General features: G+C 44.9%; 1 long non-coding RNA gene across 2 annotated transcripts; it reads right to left on the reverse strand.

Annotated features, from left to right (window-relative positions):
• Window positions 1-6: 6 nt before the first annotated feature.
• On the reverse strand, window positions 7-19,080 carry LOC122554807. 2 transcript variants are annotated; one of them, XR_006313091.1, is made up of 4 exons: window positions 19,042-19,080; window positions 16,281-16,371; window positions 3,902-4,019; window positions 7-17 (listed from the first exon to the last, which is right to left on the reverse strand). It is a non-coding gene; the product is annotated as an uncharacterized LOC122554807 (long non-coding RNA). The 2 variants fall into 2 exon arrangements; XR_006313090.1 differs by lacking the exons at window positions 7-17; window positions 3,902-4,019 and adding an exon at window positions 15,984-16,022.
• Window positions 19,081-23,176: the final 4,096 nt, after the last annotated feature.

Raw genomic sequence — 23,176 nt, forward strand, 5'->3', positions numbered from 1 at the left:
CTTCACCATCTAGCACCCTGTATAAAGGAATATGTACAGATTAGAAATTCAGAACAGACAATTCTCGTTGCTCTGGAACATCTTTTTCCTTGTCTTTCCCTAAAGCTGTAACCCTGCAGCCCACTTACTCTCTCCCTCCATTCTGACTCTGCTACCCCTAATGTACACCCTCCCCATTCTCATGGAGTTGCTGGTAAACAGATCCATGACACCACTTCCTGTCCCTGGTTATATTATGCACCCTTTCTGGGTTCACTTCCTTTCCTTTCAGTTGCTGCAAGTCAATAATGTAACAGCAGAATGAAACAAAAGGAAACAGAAAGGGAGGTGGCAGATCCTGGACAGAAGAGGAACCTTCAGGCTGGGAGAATGGGTTAGATCCTTCTTGGTTTCCCATTGGTCGATTCCCAAGCATTATGACGCATTGGGGATGGAACTTGGTCCCACGTGGGTGTGGTGACACCTTAACTCCCCGGCAGATCAATACTAAAAGTGGATGTGTTCCTCCTCCAGCCAATCAGTGTGAAGTACTTTCCGCTAGGTACCCCAAAGCACACGCTCCAAAATCCGCCCACATTCTGTACATGTACAGTGCCAGGTTTCCCCACACACGTGTGCTCCCTGCCTCAGGGATTGTGGGAGTTGTAGTCCCCAGGAAGCTACTTGAACCCTGTCTCTGGAACGTGAATGAAATGTGTGGGCTGGAGGGTGGTTGTCTATCAAATCCCCATTCAGACACACAGGACATGTGGGCTGTCATTGGGTGTCATGGAGACATTCGTTTCCACGACCTGATTTCTGACGTGAGGAATATAGATTCAGCAAATTGGGTGATAGAGAGGTTAATAAGGAGGAGCAGATTTTAAGCAGAGGTAGCTGAGTGGTTAGCACTGCTGCCTCACAGCGTCAGTGACCTGGGTTTGATTTCAGCCTTAGGCGACTGTGTGGAGTTTACACATCCCCCCCCCCATGTCTGTACGAGTTTCCAGCCGTGCTCCAGTTTCCTCCCACAGTCCAAATATGTGCAGATTAGGTGGATTGCCCATGCTAAATTGTCCAGTTTCCATGCATGTGCTGGTTAGGAAATTAGCCACAGGAAATGCAGGGTTACAGGGAATGGGTAGGTCAGAATGGGATGCTCATCATAGGGTTGGTGTGGACTCTGCACTATAGGGACCCTATAGGTACATTCTCATGAAGGAGAATGTACCTATCTCAATGTGTTGTGAATCTATGGAATTTCCTATTCAAAATGAGGTGGGTGCCAGGACAATGAGCAAATTTAATGAAGAGATACAGATGTTGAATTTGCAATGAGTTGAAGGTTGAGAGAGAGCAGGCGGGAAAATCCAGCTGAGACCAAGGTGAGCTCAGTCATCACCGTATTAAATGGTGGAGCTGGTTCGAAGAGCTGCATTGCCTCCCCTGTGCCCAATGCTTATCTTTTTACGGTAATAACTGGAAAGCTGAATCCAAAACTCACCACCTTCAACAAAGGAGATTTTCGGGAAAAGCAGGATAGTCAGGGGGATTAGCATTTCAAACTTAGAAGATGAGGAAGCGTGTGGGAGATAATGATTTTGCAATTTTAAACTGAGGGGAAACAGTGATTTATGTTTTTAGACTGTGTAGGACATTCACAGCGTCCAGAATACGTTGTTGTGAATATCTATCCTGTACTTTATTACAAAGCCAAGGTCTTTGACAATGAAAACCAAAACACCCAGGTAACATCGTCTTACCTCGTAATCTGATAAAAGACTTGTGGTAAGTATTGTCAAATTTAGAATACAGTTGGAAAGCTGGAAGATTAAATCCAATCCAGATCCTGTGCTTAAACAAAGGAGACTACAATAGAATGAGGCAAAAGTTGGCTAATGTAGACTGGAAGCAAAGACTTTACGGTGGGACAGTTGACAGACAGTGGAGCAATATCAAAGAATTTTTCAAACTGCTCAGCAAAAGTATATATCAGTGAAAAGGAAGGACTGTAGGAAAAGGAGTAATCTGCCATGGGTGGCTAAGGAAATAAGGGAGTCTATCAAATTGAAATAGAAAGCATACAAATTGGCAAAGACCATGGAGAAACTAGGAGATTAGAAAAACCTTAAAGATCAACAGAAAGCGAGATGGGATTGGGGGAGAAAAGTGATGAGTAGCTATCCCGAGGGCCAGAATAGCAGTTTACACGGCTAGAGGGGAACCTATTGTGTGGGGAACATCTGACCTCTGTAATTGTTGAAGCACTTAACTGTTACCATAGAGATAATCGTGATCACGTTACAAATCGCAGCACACTCCAAAAGCCTGTACTTCCAAATAAACCTGCTGGACTATAACCTGGTGATGTGTGTTTTTTAACTTTGCCCACCCCGCTCCAACACCGGCTCTTCCACATCAGAATCCTGACAGACAGCCCCACTGAAACTGAAGTGCCTGTCAGATACCTGACTGAGCCACAGGGGCGTGGGGGAGGAGTATGTGGTTTAACCACAAAGTGTTTCTCCTCTAACCTTAAACTGATGCCCTCCACTCCTTGATTCCCTGGGAAAAAGACTGAGTGCATTCACCTTACCCATGTCTTAACTCAACTTTCTAACTGCCGTTGCCATGGAGATAATACTGAGAGACAGCGTCCATTCAAAACCACAAACCACAAAGGTATAAGAATGGGAGCGGCACATCGGACAGGCGGGGAGTTACCTGATGCTGCCTGGAGGTGTTCTGCATGTACACTATCCAGGTAACTGCCATGTCTCATCAATAAAGACTCAAAGAAGACCTCTCAGAGTTCTGTGCCCAGTTATTCCTATCCAGCAGGGTTCAGGAATATGAATACACAGCAGTCAGTCTTCACAGTGGAGGATATGAAGAACATGTCAGTAATTGATAAGGAGACTTAGGAAGGTGAGGACCAAGAAACAATCATTATCACGAGAGAGTTAGAGCTGGGCAAGCTAATGGAGGTAAAGGTAGACAAGTTTCTTTGCCCTGATGGAATACATCCCAGGGTGCTACCAGAGATAGCGGGAGAAATAGTAAATATACTTGGAGTCAGAGTCCTACAGCAGAGACAGGGCCTTTGGCCCAAACTGGCCCATGCTGACCAGAATGTCTATCCACGCGAACCCCATTTCCTTGCACGTGGCGCATCTGCCTCTGATCCTTTCCTATCCATGTATTTGTCCAAATGTCTTTTACATGTTGTTAATGTACCCACCTCAACCACTTCCACTGGCATCTCCGTCCATATACATACTATCCTCTGTGTAAAACAGGTGCCCCTCAGGTTCCCTTTCATAATTTCTCCTCTAACCTTAAACTGATGCCCTCCACTCCTTGATTCCCTGGGAAAAAGACTGAGTGCATTCACCTTACCCATGTCTCTCATGGTCTTATACACTTCCAGAAAACATTCCCCCTCTGTTTCCTCTGCTCTAAACAAAAAAAAAAATCCTCGCTTGTCCAACCTCTCCCTTTAACTCAGACCCCTGAGCCCTGGCAAAAATTCTTGTAAATTTCTTCTGCACTTTTTCCAGTTTAATAACTGAAACCTACTCTGCATCCATCACATTTCCAGTGTTTCCCCACGGTGCTGGAACTGACGTGACAACGCCAATGGATTACAAACCATGATCGAGAATTAACTCCTTTTCAACAATCCTGTTTTCATAGCATTTTCCATACTGCAGGTATCCTTGTGTCTTTCTGGTTGCATGATTTATAAATAAAAACCGGAGCTTAATTGTTCCTGGGAAATGTGCCATGTTTTTTTCAGATTTTTAAAAGCAAATGAACTCTCTCTCCACAGTCACCACACTAACATGGACTTCGTTGCGTCTCAGTACTTTTTCCAGTCACACTGACATTTGAAATATTCGCCCACAGACAGAATACACACGTTTCCTTCCATATGAAAAGGCCAATGATATTCAGATCGGCACGGATCAAGTAACCATCAAAACTGAACAGGAAGTTTAATTTGAATTTCTCATCCACAAATCCGCCCTTTCAGAACCCTACAATAGAGAAAACAGGTCACCACCGTTCACACAGGATGGAAATTCAGAAGACAATTATAGTATTAAATTGTGGTTTCTTTGTTTCCCCCAAAGCTTTAGATCTCAGTCTCACAATTTCTCTCTTCTGTGAACTGAAATCCAAACCAATCTCCTCACTCCTTCCCTCCACACCCAGTTCTCTCACACTCTCCTCTCTTTGAATTCAGTTTCCTCGCTCTTGTCTGCAGACTAAGAACCAAAAAAAGGGGCGGCACGATGGCACAGTAGTTAGCACTGCTGCCTCACAGCACTAGGGTCCCAGATTCGATTCCAGCCTCGGGCTCATTCTCTCCATGTCTGCGTGGGTTTCCTCCGGGTGCTCCAGTTTCCTCCCACAGTCCAAAGTCTGACAGTGCAGGTCAGGTGAATTGGCCATGCTAAATTGCCCATAGTGTTAGATGCTTTAGTCAGAGGGAAATGGGTCTGGGTGGGTTGCTCTTCGGAGGGTCGGTGTGGACTGGTTGGGCCGAAGGGCCTGTTTCTACACTGTAGGAAATCGAATCAAATCAATTATTCTGACTCCGAGCCTCCGGGGTGTTGATGAATCCTTTCACCACCTCCCAAGCTTTCCTTCCTGGTCTTATTTATTTCCCCCACTCCGATCTCTGATGAGAACCAGAGGCCAAATCATATCTGGTTGAACTAAAATGAAACAGATTAGAACTCTAATTACAGGCCCACCCTTGTCCCTCTCCATAACATTCCTGAATCTTCACAAGAGTTCTGATAACTCTCTTCAAAATGCTTCCCCATTGATACTTTGACCACTCGTCAGGATACCAGGGGAGGGGCCATTCCCCTGGGCCCTGCTTTCAGAGGGAGGAACTGCCAATGACAGATTAATCCCACACACCTACAGCCTCCCTGGCACTGACCCACACTGCACATAAGCCAACAATTGCCCAGCACTGCAGCTGTGCACTGGTCTCCCCTCCTACAGTACATGCTCCAGATCACACAGAAGCCTGGGTGATTGACAGCAGCTGTTGCCCAATAGGGTGGAGGGGGCGGGGCTGGAGGACTGGGACAATGGGATTGTAAACAATGAATGAATGTGGAGGACCCTGGGGGATGGACAGGTCATTGAGGGACAGGAGCAGTGCAGCAGCAGGAGGGGATCCTGGACAAACTGAGCAATGGGAGAGTCTGACAGGAGAGAAACTACAGGAAGGTTCTGTTGAGGCTCAGGCAGGTACAGCTGGGAGACAGTATGGACTGGTGGCTTGGGCATGTTTTCCAATCAGCCTCTTCAAAGATGATGTTACTCAACTCTGAACCCGATTCTCCTGGTCCAGAGGTAAGGACACTACCACCATTTCTTGGTGGGCTTGTGGAAAGAAGGGATGATGTTCTCAATCTCACTCGCATGGAAACCCCATGAGCTCCTCCCACTTACTGTCTCCAGTGGGGATGGAGGAGACAGAGCAGATGGGAGGGGGTAAGGGATATAGGGAGTGCCTTTCAAAAGGAACTCACCGGCATTGGTGTTATTAACAAGACTCAATAACACAGTCACTAACACAAAGTTGGTGTACGTGAACTTTATCCAGAATATTAACATCTATAACTGGGCGACGCAGAGATACTGAGTTAAGTCCTGGATATTATTAACAGCTTTGTGTGTGAGACATCACATCTCATGAACTTGAGTCAGTTTTTTTGAAGAAGTAACAAAAAGGATTGATGAGGGCAGAGCAGTGGTCATGATCTGCATGGCCTTCAGTTAGGCGTTTGACAATGTTCCCCATGGGAGACTGGTTAGCAAGGTTAGATCTCATGGAATACAGAGAGAACTAGCCATTTGGATACAGAACTGGCTCAAAGGTCGAAGACAGAGGGTGGTGGTTGAGCGGTGCTTTTTAGGCTGGAGGCCTGTGACCAGTGGAGTATCACAAGGATCGGTGCTGGATCGATTACTTTTCGTCATTTATATCATTGACTTGGATGTGAACATAAGAGGTATTGTTAGTAAGTTTGCAGATGACACCAAAATTGGAGTTGGAGTGGACAGTGAAAAAGATTACCTCAGAGTACAAGGCACCTGGATCACATGGGCAAATGGACTGAGGAGTTCAGTTTAGAAAAATGTGAGGTGCTGCATTTTGGAAAAGCAAACATTAGTAGAACGCATACAGTTAATAGTAAATTCCTGGGGAGTGCTGCTGAACAAAGAAACCTTGGAGTGCAGGTTCATAGTTCCTTGAAAGTAAAGTCGCAGGTAGATAGGATAGTGAAGGCGGCAGTTGATCTGCTTGCCTTTATTGGTCAGAGTGTTTAGTATAGGGGTTGGGAGGTCATATTGTGGTGTACAGGACATTGATTAGGCAACCTTTGGAATATTCCATGCAACTCTGGTCTCCTTCCGATCAGAAGGATGTTCTCAAACTTGAAAGAGGTCAGAAAATAATTAGAAGGATGTTGCCAGGGTTGGATAGGCTGTTTTAACTAGAGTGGCGAAGGCTGAGGGGTGACCTTATAGAGATTTATAAAATCAGGCCGGGTATGGATAGGTTAAACAGACAAGGTCTTTTCCCTGTGGTGAGGGAGTACAGACCTACGGAATAGGGAGATGAGCGTAGGCAGGGATGGGGTGGCAGAGGTTGGCGAGAAAGAGAGGCTGGCGGGATAGAGAGGGATGGCACAGAGACGGGTGGGGACAGAGAAGGGGGAAAAAGAGAGATGGGGAACAGTCAGTTCGGATAGAGGAAGCGACGGGGACAGGCGCGGGGGCACAGACAGACAGATGGGGGATAGATAGAGAGGGGGATAGATAGAGAGGGGGAGACGGGGGGAACAAACAGACAGGGGAGACAGACAGAGGGGGAAGATGAAGAGAATTTTTACAGATCAAAATTCAACCCTGTTGCTGCTTTCTCTCCATCCCCTTCAATCCCTCTGAAGGGCTCAGAACAATTGCATAGTTCCTGCAAAGTAGAGTTTCAGGGAGATCATTTGTTGACGTTTGGGATGGTGACCATTATTGGTTAGGGTACTGATTAATAAATTGACTTGGTTCAATTCCACTGTCTGTGTGGTGTTTGCACGTTCTCCCAGTGTGTGTCTGCGTGGGCTTCCTCTGGGTTCTTTGGTTTCCACCCTCAATCCAAAGACTTGCAGGTAAAGTGGATTCGCTGTAGGAAATGAGAGGTTACACGGGTAGGGTGGGATGCTATTCCGTTGATTGGTATGGTCTCATGGGCCGAATGGCCTGTTTTCACACTGTAGGGATTCTGTCACTGAGTATAGGGGTTAGGAGGTCACGTTGTGGCTGTACAAGGCATTGGTGAGGCCAGTTTTAGAATACTACATTCAATCCTAGTCTACCTAATTTCAGAAAGATGATACCACAATAGGACTCAACCTCAATGACAAGTTCCTGGGAAGTGTGCACGAACAAACAGACCGTGCAGTGTGGGTTGATAGTTCCTTGAAAGTGGGGTTGAAGGTAGACAGGTCAGTGAAGGTGGTGTTTGGTATGCTAGCTATTATTGGGTAGTGCATTGAGGATAGGAGTTGGGAGATCATGTTTCGGTTGCACAGTTTATTGGCTTGGCCACTTTTGGAATTTCCATACTGCTTTCAATTCCAGTCTTCCTGCTATAGGATGGATGTTGGGAGACTTGAAAGAGTTCAGAAAAGATTTCCAAAGGTGTTGCCAGTATTGGAACATTTGAACCATAGGGAGAGACTGAATAGGCTGAGGCTATTTTCTCTGGAGCACTGGACGCTTGAGGTGGCATTGTATAACTTTATAAAATTATGAGGAGCAACGATAGGGTGACTAGTCATGGTTTCTTTTTTTTCCCCAGGTAGGGGAGACTAAGAGTAGAGAGCATAGGTTTAAAATGACAGGGGAAAGACTTCAAAGAGATTTGGAGGCTTTGGAGAGGGTGACAACCGGTTTACCAGGATGTTGTCTGGATTGGGAGAGGTTGGAAAAACTTGGATGTTTGTCTTTGGCAAGTCAGTAGCTGCGGGGTAACCCGAGGGGCACAGAGTGAATAATGTGAATCTTTTTTCCAAGGTGGAAGTGACAAATTCTAGAGCCACACATTTAAGCGGAGAGGGGGCAGTTTAAAGGAAATGAAAACCGCAGATGCTGTAAACCAGAAAGAGAAACAGAATTTTCTGAAAAAGCTCAGCAGGTCCAGCAGCATCTGTGAAGAGAAATTAGAGTTGACGTTTCTGAGGAAGGGTGACCGGTCCCGAAACATTAAATGATTTTACTTCACAGATGCTGCATGATCTGCTGGGCATTTCCAACAATATCTGTGCAAGTTTAAAGGGAGATATGTCAGGCAAGTTTCTTAAGCAGAAGGTGATAGTTGACTAGAATATATTTTCCTGGGAGATGGTAAAAGCAGAAACAATCACAACGTTTTTGAGGCATTTGGGCAGACACATAAGCAGGCATGGGTTGACAGGGATATGGATCATGTACAGGCAGATGGAATGGCATCATAATCCGCACAGACATGGTGGGCCGATTATTCTGGTGCTGTAACTGTTAGGTTTTCCAAAGGGAAGAATTCTTTTGAAGAAGTAACAAAGGATTGATGAAGGCAGAGCGGTGGACATGATCTACGTGGACTTCAGTAAGGTGTTCCGCAAGGCTCCTCATGGGAGACTGGTTAGCAATGTTAGATCCCATGGAATACAGAGGAAATCAGCCATTTGATTACAGAACTGGCTCAAACGGTAGAAGACAGAGTGGTGGAGGGCTGCTTTGCAGACTTGAGGCCTGTGACCAGTGGAGTGTCACAACGATCGCTGCTTGATCCACTAGTTTTCATCATTTATGTAAATGACTGGGATGCGAACATAGGTGTATGGTTAGTAAGTTTGCAGATCACACCACCATTGGAGGTGTAGTGGACAGTGAAAAAGATTACCTCAGAGTACAATGGGAACTTGATCAGATGGGTGAATGGGCTGAGGAGTGGCAGATTGAGTTTAGTTTAGAAAAATTTGTGGTGCTGCAGTTGGGACTTATACACTTAATGATAAGGTCCTCGGGAGCACTGCTGAACAAAGACATCTCAGAGTGCAGATTCATAGCTTCTTGAAAGTGGAGTCGCAGGTAGATAGAATATTGAAGGCGGCGTTTGGTATGCTTTCCCTTATTGGTCAGAGCATTGAGTACAAGTGTTAGGAGATCATATTGCGGCTGCACGGGATATTGCTTAGGCCACTGTTGGAATAATCCATACAATTCCGGTTTCCTTCCTATCAAAACAATATTATGAAACTTGAAAGGGGTCAGAAAAGAATTTCAAGGATGTTGCCAGGACTGGAGGATTTGAGCTACCGGGAGAAGTTGAATAGGCTATGTTCCCTGGATCGTCAGAGGCTGGTGGGAGACCTTGTAGAGGTTTATAAAATCATGAGGGGCATGGATAGTAGAAATACACAAGTTCAGCTGGTTGGCATAGTCTCATGGGCCGAATGGCCTGCTTCCACACTGTAGGGATTTGGTCACTGAGTATAGGAGTTAGTTACAGTTGTGGCTGTACTGGGCATTGGTGAGGCCAGTTTTAGAATACTACATTCAATTCTATTCTCCCTGATTTCGGGAAAAAATATTACCACAATAGGACTCAACTCATAATGACAAGTTCCTGGAAAGTGTGCACGAACAAATACACTGTGCAGTGTGGGTTGATAATTTTTTGAAAGTGGGGTTGAAGGTAGACAGGTCGGTGAAGGTGTTTGGTATGCTAGCTGTTATTGGGCTGTGCATTGAGTATAGGAGTTGGGAGATCATGGTTCGGTTGTACAGTATATTAGTACGGCCACTTTTGGAATCCCCAGACTGCTTTCAATTCTGGTCTCCCTGTTACAGGAAAGGGGTTGGGAAACCTGAAAATTTTCAGCAAAGATTTACAAGTGTGTTGCCAGTATTGGAACATTTGAACCATAGGGAGGGGCTGCGGCTATTTTCCATGGAGCAGGAGATGTTGTGGAATGGCATTATACAACGTTCTAAAGTTGTGAGGAGCAACAACAGGGTGACTAGTCAGTTTCTTTATTCCCAGGATAGGGGAGTCCAAAAGCAGAGGGCATAGGTTTTACGTGAGAGGGGAAAGACTTCAAGAGGACCCCAGGAACAACTTGCTTGCTACATGTATAAATGAGCTGGTTGGCATGGACGATTAGGACAGAGGGTCTGTTTCCATTCTGTACATCTCTATGACTCTGTTTTACAAAACTTGAGGAGGGTTTCAGAAAATATCTGCAAGGCTATTGTTAGGACTGTGGAGTTAAAGGGAAAGGCTGAATAAGCTGGGCTTTTTCCCTAGAGCGTCAGAGACTGAGGGGTTACCTTACGGAGAAGCACAGACAGGGTGAATAGCCAAAGTCTTTGTTTCCACCCACTGTCGGGGAATTCAAAACTACAGGGCATTGGGTTTTAGGTGAGAGGGGAAAGGTTTCAAATGGACCTGAGGGCCAAACAGTTGACTCAGAGGTTGGTGAGCGTATGGAATGAGATGCTATAGAAATGATGAACGTAGGTCAAATTAAACAAAAAGCAATAAAAACAAAAAGCGCTGGAGATCCTCAGCAGGTCTGGCAGCACCGGAAATGGTGACAGATGCAGGAAACACTTGAAGAAGTGTTTAAATGATCACACCAAGCATTACAATATCGTTTACACGCTGAGTGCCAGAACGTGGGACAAGAATAAATAGGTGCTTGATGACAAGCATGAATACGATGGGGCTGGAAAGCTGACGTTCTGGGTCAGGTCTACTAATCAGGACTGACAAAGGGTCCTGATCCAAAACATCAACTTTCCTGCTCCTCCGATACTGCCTGACCTGCTGCACCTCCCCAGGTCCACATTGCATAGACTCTGACTTCCAGCAATGCCCCCATCTTATCCATCATTGTGTTCAGATCAGGCAGCATCAGTAGTGCTTGGTGTGACCATCTAAACACTTCTTCAAGTGCACTATCTACCAGCACCTCTACTTTCGAGGAATTATGAATCTGCACTGCAAGGTCGCTTTGTTCAGCAACACTCCCTAGGACCTGACCATTATGTGTATCAGTCCTGCTAAGCTTTGCAATTTCGAAAATGCAGCACCTTACATTTATCTAAATTAAAGTCCATCTGCCACTCCTCAGCCCATTTGCCCATCTGATCAAGATCCCATTGTAATCCGAGGTAATATTCTCCATTGTCCGCTACACCTTCAATTTTGGTTTCATCTGCCAACTTACTAACTATACCTCCTATGTTCACATCCAAATCATTTATAGAAATGACAAAAAGCAGAAGTCACAGCACCGATCCTTGTGGCACTCCACTGATCACAGGCCTCCAGTCTAAAAAACAATCTTCCACCACCACCCTCTGTCTTCTAACTTTGAGCCAGTTCTGTATCCAAATGGCTAGTTCTCCCTGTATTCTGAGAGATCTAACCTTGCTAATCAGTCTCCCATGGGGAACCTTGTCGAACGCCTTACTGAAGTCCATATAGATCACATTTACCACTCTGCCCTCATCAATCCTCTTTGTTACTTATTCAAAAACAGCTCAATCAACTACGTGACACATGATTTCCCACGCACAAAGCCATGCCGACTATCCCTAATCATACAACTTAGACAAGTACAGCACAGATCTGGCCCTTACGTCCATGATGTTGTACCGAGATTTAATCCTAATGTAAAACTTAACCTACGTACCCCTCAACTCACTGCTATCCATGTACATGTCCTGCAGTTGCATAAATGTCCCCAATGACTTCGCTTCCACCACCACCGCTGGTAACGCATTTCATGCATTCACAACTCTGTAAAAAACCTACCTCAGACGCGTCCTTTATACCTTCCTCCTAACATCTTCACAGTATGACTTCTCATACAAGTCAATCCTGCCCTGGGGAAAAGTCTCTGGCTATTGACTATATTTATTCCTGTCATTATATTGTACATCTTTTATCGGTCTCCTCTGTTCATCTTTCTCTCCAGAGAGAAATGTCCAAGCTTATTCAAACTTTCTTCATACAGGAAGCCCTCCAGTCCAGGAAGTATGCTCGTAAACCTTGTTTGCACCCTCTCTAAAGCCTCTGTACATTTCCTATAGTATTGAGACCAGGTGTGGTCTCACCTGGGACTTGTAGAGCTGTAGAAAAACCTCACGGCTCTTAAACTCTATCCCCATGTTAATGAAAGCCAAAAAAACATTTGCTTTGGTAACAACCGTATCACACTTGGTTGGCAACTTTGAGGGATTTATCCCTCTGTTCCTCCACACTGCCAAGAATCCTGTCTTTAATCCTATATTCAGTATTCAAGTTCGCATTTATCCAGGTTGAACTCCATCTGCCATTTCTCAGCCCAGCTCTGCATCCTGTCTATGTCACGCTGCAGCCTGAAGTAGCCCTCTATATTATCGACAACACTTCCAATCTTTGTGTCATCAGCAAATGTACTAACCCAGCCATAAACCTCCTCATCCAAGCCATTTATAAAAACTACAGAGGCCCAAGAACAGAGCTCTGCGGGACCCCACTCAAAACTGTCCTGCAGGCTTTCATCTACAACCATTGCCTGCCTTCTGTCAGCCAGCCAATTCTGAATCCAGATAGCCAAATCTCCCTGTATCCCATACTTCCTGACTTTATGGATGAGCCTACCATGGGGAACCCTAACAAATGCCTTGATGAAATCCATTTATACCACATCCACTGCTCTACAGTCGTCGACCTATCTTGACACCACCTCAAAGAACTCAATAATCACACTATGCTTTGACAAATTGTCATAAATCCTATCCCTCAGAATTATTTCCACAACTTTGCAGACAACAGATGTAAGACTGACTGGTCTGTAATTGCCACCGATTTCCCTTCTTGAAAGGAGGAACATTTGCCTCCTTCTAATTCTCCGGTATGACTCCTGTAGAGAGTGAAGAGGCAAATATCCTTGCCAGCGGCTTAGCAACCTCTTTTCTCGCTTCCTGGAGCAGCCTATGATAAATCTGGTCTGGCCATGGGGACTTATCAATCTTAATGTTTTCCAAAATTTCCAGCACATCAATTTCATCAATCTTGATCTGTCCTTGCTTTTCCAAATACATGTAAATCCTGTCCCTCAGGGTTCCCTCCAACAACTTGTCTAGCACCGATGTCAGGTTCATGCATCTGTAGTTCCCGGGCTTGTCGAAACCGCCTTCCTTAAACAGTAGCACCATATTAACCAACCCCCAGTCTTCTGGCACCTCAGCTGTGACTATCAATAATACAAAAATCTCAGCAAGGGGCCCAGCAATCACTTCCTTAGCTTCCTACAGAATTTTAGGGTACACCTAACAGATGCTGGGGATTTATCCACCTTTATGCGTTTCAAGAGATCCAGTACCACCTTCTGTGTAATATGGATATTTTTCAAGATGTCACCATCTATTTCCCGACATTCTATAACTCCCATGTCCTTCTCCACAGTAAACACTGATGCCAAATACTCGTTTAGTCTCTCGCCCTCCAACACCCCCAACCGCATCACCTGCAACTCCACACATAGGCTGCCTTGCTGATCTTTGAGGAGCCCTATTCTCTTTCTAGTAACCCTTTTGTTCTTAATGTATTTATAAAAACCCTTTGGATTATCCTTAACCCTATTCGCCAAAGCTGTGTCCTGTCCCCTTTTTGCCCTCCTGATTTCCCTCTTCAGTATTCTCCTACTGCTTTTATACTCGAAGGATGTTTTGGATTGGAATAAATGCAAAATATTACATCTTGATAAAAAAGGCAGAATTTACACTCATTAAAAGTCAGGCCATGAGAAGTGATATGGAACAAAGAGACCTCGGTGTTCAGATTTTTGAAGTATGTGTCACATGTAGACAGGGTGGTTAAAAAGGTGTTTAGCACATTTATCCTCATTGCTCAGACCTCAGAGTATAGGAGTTGGGACGTTATGTTGAGGTTGTACAGGATGTTGGGGAGGCCTCTTCTGGAATACTGTGCCCAGTTCTGGTTGTGTTATCATGGGAAGAATATTATGAAACTGGAGCGGGTTCAGAAGAGTTTTACCAGGAGGTTGATGGGAATGGATGGTTTGAATTTTAAGCAGAATCTGGATAGGCTGGGTCTTCTTTCACTGGAGCGTAGGAGGCTGAGGGGTGAGAGATTTATAAAGTCCTGAAGACTATCAGTAATGTAAACAGCAGGTGCCCTTTCCAGGAGGGGTCGCGATTCAAGAGTGGGTACATATTTTAAAGTGAGAGAAGGAAGGCTTTAAAACGAAGTTTGGGATTTTTTTTTTTGCATCGAGAGTGGTTCACGTGTGGAATACACTTGCAGAGGAAGTGGTAGCTGTGAATGCAATTACAATTTCAGGGTGGCACAGTGGCTCAATGGCTAGCTGGGCTGCCTCACAACACGAGGGACACAGGTTCAATTCCTGCACTGGATGGCTGTCCATGTGGAGTTTGGATATTCCTCCCCAAGTCAACGTGTGTTCCTCCAGGTGCTCCCGTTTCTTCCCATAAACCATAGATATACAGGGGAGGTAAACTGGCCGTGCTAAATTGCCCATAGTGTTCAGGGATGATTAGGATTAGTGAAATAATCAGGGGTAAATGTAGAGTAAAAGGGTAGGGGAATGGGATTCTAAAGAGGAAAAAACATTTGCGCCCCTTATATCAATAGGGAATGCTAGGATGGATTTGGACCAAGTGCAGGCAGATGCGATTAGTTCAGTTCAAAATTATGGTCAACATGGACTAGTTGGACCACAGGGTCTTTGTCAATGCTGTATAACTTTACGACTCTAACGCTCGCTACCTCTGTAAATTCCTCTATGCTCGGAACTATCCCTGTCAATGCCACCTTATCCAGCCTTACAACTCTTCCATATCTCAATAATTCCTCTCCAGCCTCAAAACCCAAAAATCTCTATTACAAATATCTATCTCTGTAACATCCTCCATCCTCACAATCCTTTCCAACTTCATGTCCTCCAGCTTCATTAACTTCCCTATCTTTAATCCCCTCCCTGCTCTCAATACTTTGCTATATGTGCCTTTCTTTATTTCCTGCCTTCAGGATGCCCAAATTTTATTTCTCACTTGATGATGGCCCTTTCTGATTCCTGAGCTGAGCTTCTGAATTTCCTCTTAAAACTCTCCGTCTCATTTTCTTCCCAAAAACATCGACCAACCAAATGTCATCTATTCTAGTATCACCTTTTCTGACCTGATGTCCAATGGAGCCTGTCATATTCCTATAATAAACATCTCAGCGGTCTACAGAACAGAAAAAGACTCTGGTGATCCATCTGTGAGAAAGAAAACTACCACTGAACTATCCTGATCTATTTTCCAGTACTTGTGGAAAAGTGCCATCTATCATGGCATCGCAAGTGCACACTAAATACATCCTAAATGCCACCGGGATTTCTGTGTCGCCCACCATTACAGACAGTGAGGTTTAGTGCAACTGTTGCTCTATGACGAAATCACCCAGAGGAACACAGAGCAGCTGGGTCTGTGCAAACCAGAGGTCGCCCATACATTGGGACGGATGTCAGGTTCTCTGAGAGGGGGCACAGGAGATTTACTAGGATGGTACAAGGAATGGGGGATTTTAGTTTCAGAGACATGGGTGTTAATGGTACATATCAAGAATATCCATCTACAATAGATGGACTCTCCTTTCCAACCTCTACCCTTGCCTGGGCTCGGGTAACCTTCAGGTTAAACCCACCACCAGTCATTTCTCCCTAATGAGAGAGCAGCCCTATGTCCTGGTAGGACAATGTTGACTTTACCTTTTACACAGTGATGCCACTGTGCCTCGGGGATGGAGAGAGGGAATGCTGAAGGTGGTGGATGGGACACCACTCAGGCACAGTGCTTTGCCCTGGAGGATGTTCATTTTCTTTAATATTGTTGGGGGCTGCTCCAATGCAGGCAAGTGGACACTGTTCCAACACAATCTTGATGTGTACCTTATAGAGAGCAAACAGAATCAGGGGTTTGGAGAAACAGATTGTTCACCTTGTAGCAGAGGAAATTGTGGCTGCACTGTGACAGAGAGGTTTACAGAAGTGATACATTATAATAATCAACCTTACACTCATCAGCTCATCATAAACTGTTGACAAGACATATATGGCAGACTTGGGGGAGATCTATTGACAGGATGGTTTGATTCAAAGGAGAACTTTTATGCATCAAATAGGATTGAGCTGGAACTCAATACTCACAACTAAATGCAAATATCCAGGTCCCGATGTATTGAGTAATTCTGTCAGAGTTTGGTGTTACAAATACTGAGGTTACCATCTGAATGTCCACCTGTAATATAAGTTTATAAAGTCCACCACTGTCAGATCAGGTTAGAAACTCACACCATCCCCTCCTCTTGTCCCAGGATGACTGTACACATTACCCCTTGTGGAGACCAGCAGTCAATTCAGGGGGAAATCTACCTGGGTTTCTATGAGTTTCCAGCTTGGGACTTCATGTGACTAAACAGAGCATATCTTTGACACATGGGAGAGAATTTTGACACATGGGACAGTGTTAGTGAGATGTGAAGAGCAGGATTTGCTTCTTCTTCTTTCCTTCCGTGCTGCCGCTGTGCCTCATCAATAAGAAATGGGGGGGTGAAAGGCTCATGCAGCTTGATGGGCAAATTGTCTCCATTCTGACCAAATGGGCAGCAAGCTCCTCCCAGTCATTCCATAGAGTATCCCGTAAAAGACAGCAACTCTGCATGCTTCCCACTGCCCAGTGTTCCCAGGAAAAGTTTAGAAGAATGATGGGGGAAGTCTCCTCGAAAGTGCAGAACGGTAGAGTTCCAAAAGGATTATAAACAGTTTACACAGAGGGATTCATTGGAGAAGTGGACAACAAGTTGGCAAATGGAGTATAACTTGGGATAATGTGAAGTAGTTCATTTGGAGGAGATAATAAAAGAACAGAGAGTGCTATTTAATTGGTGGCAACTGTAAAAAGCTGCACACAAAGGGACCAAGAGGTAAATGTGCAGGAAACAAAGCAAGCTAGCACAAAGTTACAACAGGTCATCAGGAAGGGAAATGGAATATTGTTCCTGATTTCAAGGGATTTGCAGTATAAGAGTTTGAAGTATATACCTGAGAATAACTTTATATAGTGCGAGTGAGACCACATCTGGAGTAATGAGAGAGGTTTTGGTCCCTTTATTTAAGGTAATACATCACTTCATCGGAGGCATTCAGAGAAGATTGACTGGGATGATCCTTGGTTCGAAGGGATTCTCTTTTAAGAAAAGGCTGAAGAAGTCAGGACTCTACTCACTCGATTTGGGAAGAATGAGAAGTGAACTCTTTCAAACATATAGGCTTCCTAAGGGGTTTGGTAAATACCGAGAGGATGTGTCCCATCATGACGGAACCTAGAACTAGACTCTGTGTCAGTCACAGAATCAAGGTTCCGTTTTAGTTTGGTCAACTTTAATGCAACACTGAGATGGGCAAGGGGTTTCAGTAGCAATGGAGCTGGGGGCGAGGGGGGGCAAGCAACATTTTACAGATTGGAATTCCTGGTGTTTGGGATTGTGTAGATGTCTGATCAGAAGGTCACCTTGCGGTCAGACTATGAGAGCAATATTGTGAAGTGTGTAGTTCTGCCTCAGTTCCCAGTGAGAGGGAGGGGCTCAGCAGTAAGGGAAAGGAATTTGTAACAGCAACTGAAGGCAATGGGTTTAACCATTGCAATGTTTCATTGGAGGAAATTGCAGCTAATCGAGTAGTGGGAGTGTGGTAAGCAGTTTGATAACAGAATAACAGTGGAGAAATGGAGAGGGATGATGGGGAGGGAGAGCTGGGCATTGTCAGTGTTCATGTGAAACCTAACACAGTGCTTTTGGACGATGTCACCTCCTGGCAGTATGTAGGTGAGAAACAGGAGGGGCCAAGAATAGATCCTTGAGGGACACCAAATACAAGGAATTCAGAAAGGAAAGGGAGAGTAGAGATGGAGCAGGATTTTCCAACAATCTTGAAGTCAAATATTAGTTAGTAGCAGAGTGGGTGAGCTGAACATAACCAGAAAAGACAGACAGAACAAGGAACAATATCTGTGAATTTGTGAGGGGGAGTGATGATGATGATGATGATGATGAGGAGGAGGAGGAGGAGCCTGACTCCAAAATTGCTATTTCTACATTAGTGAGAACACCCAACCCCACCCTAGTCTCAGCTAATTTACTGAAATACTTGTCCATCCCTGTGTTATCTCCAGACTTCATTATCCAAACACACTCCTGGCCGGCCTCCCACATTCAACTTACATGTAATCTCAAGAATATCTCAAACTCTACTGCCCAAGTGCTCACTTGTTCTAAAACTTGTTGATCCATCAAAAGGCTCCTATTTACAAGCAACTTAAAATTCTCACTCTTGATGTAATTTCTGGCGATGAACATCCTTATCTCCCTGTGAGATCTCGACAACTCATTTGTTTTCAGACTCCCAATGATGCATTTATTCATTGCTTCACCAGACTGGCTGTTTCTACTGTTGCCAGGGCAACAAGGTCTGGAATTCCTATCCTAACACTTTCATATCTGTTTTCCTCCTTTAAGGTATTCCCAAAAACCTGCTTATTTGGCAATTCTTTTGACCACCTGACCTAATATCCCCATCTGTTGCCTAATGTCAGAAATTATCAATAGTATTTCTGTGAAATTATAAAAATGATAAGAATATAAACTGTTGTTATACCGGCCACTACAGCGGACAGCTGAAACTGACAACCGGAAGTGGCAGGGACAGGCCACTATAAATGCCGGAGGAAACACCACAGAAGCGCTTCACAGGAGGCTCTCAAGCACTGAAGATGTCACCTAGACAGGGGACGAAACGTTTGCAACAAAAACTTCCAGCTCAGCAAACAGAATCACAACAAACTGTTGTTGTTTTGCACACACATTGTCAACTTTTCACTGTCGCTGAGTGAATAATCTGTAACATCTCTTACCCAACCACATTGTGGGAGCACCTTCACCACACAAACTGCAGCTGTACAAGGGAGTCATATATTACCCTCTCCACAGGCAACAGGGCTTTGGCATTGATCACTGGTATCTGTGGAAGGAGAAACACAGTTGATATTTCAGGGAATGCAAAATGCATTACAGGGAATGAAAATGTTGCAGAATTTGATGGTCAGAAATGGAAGGAAAATGCACACTTTTGTTGTAAAAAGGAATTATTCACTGGCAAAGTGATCGTGAAAAATGCAGTCCTTTTAGAGAGCAGCGCATTGTCAGGGGTTGGGCAGCAGAGTAAAATTAACTTACAAAAGGTCTGTGAAAGTAACATTAAAATGCTGAACAACCCAAACACCCTGTGTCCAAAGACTTTAACTCCCCTTCCCGCTACACCAAGGACATAAAGGTCCTGGGCCGCCTCCACCCAGGCATCTGATGCCTGGAGGAAGAACGCCTCATCTTCTGTGTTCGGATCCTCCAACCACATGGGATCAATGTGGATTTCACCAGTTTCCTCATTTCCACTCCCCCACCTTATCCCAGATCCTGCCTTCCAACTCAGCACTGCCCTCTTGACCTGTCCCACATGTCCATCTTCCTTCCCACTGATCGGGTGCTGCCTGAACGGCTGTGCTTTTCCAGCATCACACACTTTGACATTGAAAACATCCTGACTCTGACACTCTGTGTAGATCCTGCCTTATCACTCCCTGACAGGGAAGGCTGCGCATGCGCCCACCTGCAGCTTGCCCCTCACAAAGTTGGCGGCCACACACATGTCCCGCGGATCCTGCCCCCAATGAACATGGCGGCTCTCACTCACGCCATTCACCATTTGAAGCATTTACCCGTTTGCCACAATCACGGGCCTGGGATTTTCAAATTTGTGTTTTCCGATTTGCACTAAGTTCTGTAAAACGTCTCAGCCCATTCCATTAAAATTTCCTTCCCTTCCTGGTCAATAGATCTTTCCTTAACCGTGCCCTGCACCTTCACACATTTCCAATGCCTTGGTCACAACAGCACTGTACTGCCAGTGAGGCTTATCACGTGGTTGTGTATAGCCACGCCCCCCCATTCACTCAGATTGGTTGGAGAGCCAACCAGCACTGCCTGGTCCTCCAGATCCATCCCCATCATCTTATTGGTCCTGCGCTGAGATCAATCACCAGAGGCCCACTGTGGGCTGGAGCATGCTCAGTGTTTCCTGCTTTTGCTGCTATTCATCAGGTATAAGAGAGAGGGTTAATTCCTGTTTCTCCTAATGTCAGACATTAACAACAACTTCCTGCATTGTATGGAGCCTTTCACACTGACAATTCTCCTAAAGTGCTTCATGAATGCTGGAAACGTTGACCAAAGAGAACAACTTTAAGATACATCTTTGAGGAGTACAGAGGGGGTTAGGAATGATATTTAAGAGGATTTTTTAGATTAGATTACTTAGACAAACCATCCAAAGAGCAACCCACCCAAACCATTCCCCTACATCTAACACTACGGCAATTTAGCATGGCCAATTGACCTAACCCGCACATTTATGAACTGTGGGAGGAAACCGGAGCACCCATGCAGACATGGGAGAGTGTGCAAACTCCACACAGACAGTTGCCTGATGCGGGAATAGAACCCGGGATTCTGGAGCTATGAGGCAGAAGTGCTAACCGCTGTGCCACCGTGCCGCCCATCTGCAGCTGTGTCCTCTGCAGTTCTGCCACACCCAGTTGTGAACGGTGATGGACAATTAAACAACTCACTGGAGGAAGCCTCACAGATATCCCCACCCTTACTGATGAAGGGGCCTCACACATCCATGCACGAGATAAGACAACAGCATTTGCAACAATCTGCAGCCGGAAGTGCAAAGTGGGATGATCCATCTCAGCCTTCTCCAGTGGTTTCCAACATCACAGATGTGAGTTTTAAGTCAATTTGATTCAGTTTGAATAACAGCCAGAAATGGTTAAGTAGTGCAAAGGCTATGGGCCCTACCAACGTTCTGGCAATAATACTGATGGTTTGTGCTCCAGAACTTGCCACCCACCAAGACAAGTACCGCTCTAGCACTGGCATCTACCTACAATGTGGAACATTGCCCAGGGATGTTCAACACAACAACACAGGGCAATCCAACCAGCCAATTTCCATCTATCAGTCCACACTCGATCAGCTGTAAAGTGATGAAAGTAGTCATTAACAGGGCTATCAAGCAGCAGCTGCTCAGCAACAGTCAGCTGAGCGACACTCATTTTAGGCTCCACTAGAACCACTCAGCTTCCGATTGTGGTACTGCCCCGATTCACAACCTGACAACCAGCTGAATCCCAGAGGTGAGTTGAGGGTGACAGCCCAGTCCCACTTCAAGACCACTATTTCTAGCTGTGTCTACCCTTGTCTGAGCTCATATACCCTCATCCACCTTGTGTTTTCTCCAGACTTCATTATCCAAACGCACTCCTGGCAAGCTTACCACATTCAACCTCCCTGGAATCTCAAGAAAAACTAAATCTCTGCTGCCCAAGTACTCCCTTGTATCAGAACTTGTTGATCCATCAAAAGGCTACTATTCATAATCAACAACATAGAGTCACAGAGATGTACAGCATGGAAACAGACATTTCAATCCAACCCGTCCATGCCGACCAGATATCCCAACCCAATCTAGTCTCACCTGCCAGCATCAGTCCCACATCCCTCAATTTAAAATTCTCACCCTGGATTCAATTCCTGGTTGTGATCATCCCTAGCTCGCTGCATCTCACACCCTTTGAGACCTCGACAACCCATTCTGTTCGAGACTCCCAATGACCTGTTAATTCATTACTTCACGTGTGTGGCTGCTTTTACAGTTGCCAAAGCAACAAGGTCTGAAATTCGCAGCCAAAACCTCACAGGTCTGCTTTCCTCCTTTAAGACATTCCTCAAAACTTGCTTATTTTGCAATGCTTTTGGTCACCTGACCTAATATCATCCTTCTCTGGCCTTATATCTGAAGTTCCCAACAATATTTTTGTGAAATTATAAGCAGGATAATAAAACTACGAACTGTTCTTGATTTGGACATTATCTTCAAATCATCACTGTTGCTGTAATGAATACTCTGTAATGTCTCTTACCCAACCACATTGTGGGAGTATCTTCACCACACAAACTGCAGCTGCCAAACATCACCCTCTACCCAGGCAACAGGGATTTGGCATTAATCACTGGTATCTGTGGAAGGAGAAACACAGTTGATGTTTCAGGGAGTGCAAAATGGATTACAGGGAATGAAAATGGTACAGAATTTGATACTCAGAAATGGAAGGAAAATACACTTGCTTATTGGAAAAAAATAATTGTTGACTGTCAAAGATTTTCCAGAAAAAAATTAAAAAGCAGCACATGGTCAGGGGCTGGACGGCAGAGAAAACAATAACTTACAAAATAATTGGTAAAAGTAATCGTAAAATACTAAACAGACCAAATATACAGCCATTGTTCAAGACTGAGGAAGCTAGATATTGACAAAGTGGTCATGAGGGAGCCCAGAGATGAAGCAGAGCTGTATAAGCTGTTATGATCCCACAGTCATAGAGATGTATAGCACCGACACAGACCCTACAGTCTAACTCATCCAAGCCAACCAGGTATCCAAACCTAATCTATTCCCATTTGCCAGCACTTGGCCCATTTCCCTGTAAAAGATTCCTAATCATATCATGTGTCTCTTTAGATGCCTTGAACAAATTTTAATTGTACTAGCCTTCACCATTTCCTCTGGCAGCTCATTCCACCCACTGCATGAAAGAGTTGCCCTTTTGGCCACTTTGAAATTTTATCCGTTCACCCTAAATGCCCTCTACATCTGGACACCACCACTCCATGGAAAACACCTTGTTCATTTACTCTATTCATGCCCCTCATGATTGTATAAACCTCCATAACATCACCGCTCAGCCTCTGGCACTCCAGGGAAAACAGCCACAGCCTTTTACGCCTGACCCTACAGCTCAAACCCTTCAACCCTAACAACATCCTTGTAAGTCTTTTTTGAAACCTTTCAAGTTTCACAGCACCCTTCCGATAGGAGGCAGGCCACAATTGCACACAGTACTCCTAAAGTGGCCTAACGAATGTCCT

Source organism: Chiloscyllium plagiosum, chromosome 11, assembly GCF_004010195.1.
Source record: "Chiloscyllium plagiosum isolate BGI_BamShark_2017 chromosome 11, ASM401019v2, whole genome shotgun sequence".
NCBI classification, from domain to species: Eukaryota; Metazoa; Chordata; class Chondrichthyes; order Orectolobiformes; family Hemiscylliidae; genus Chiloscyllium; species Chiloscyllium plagiosum.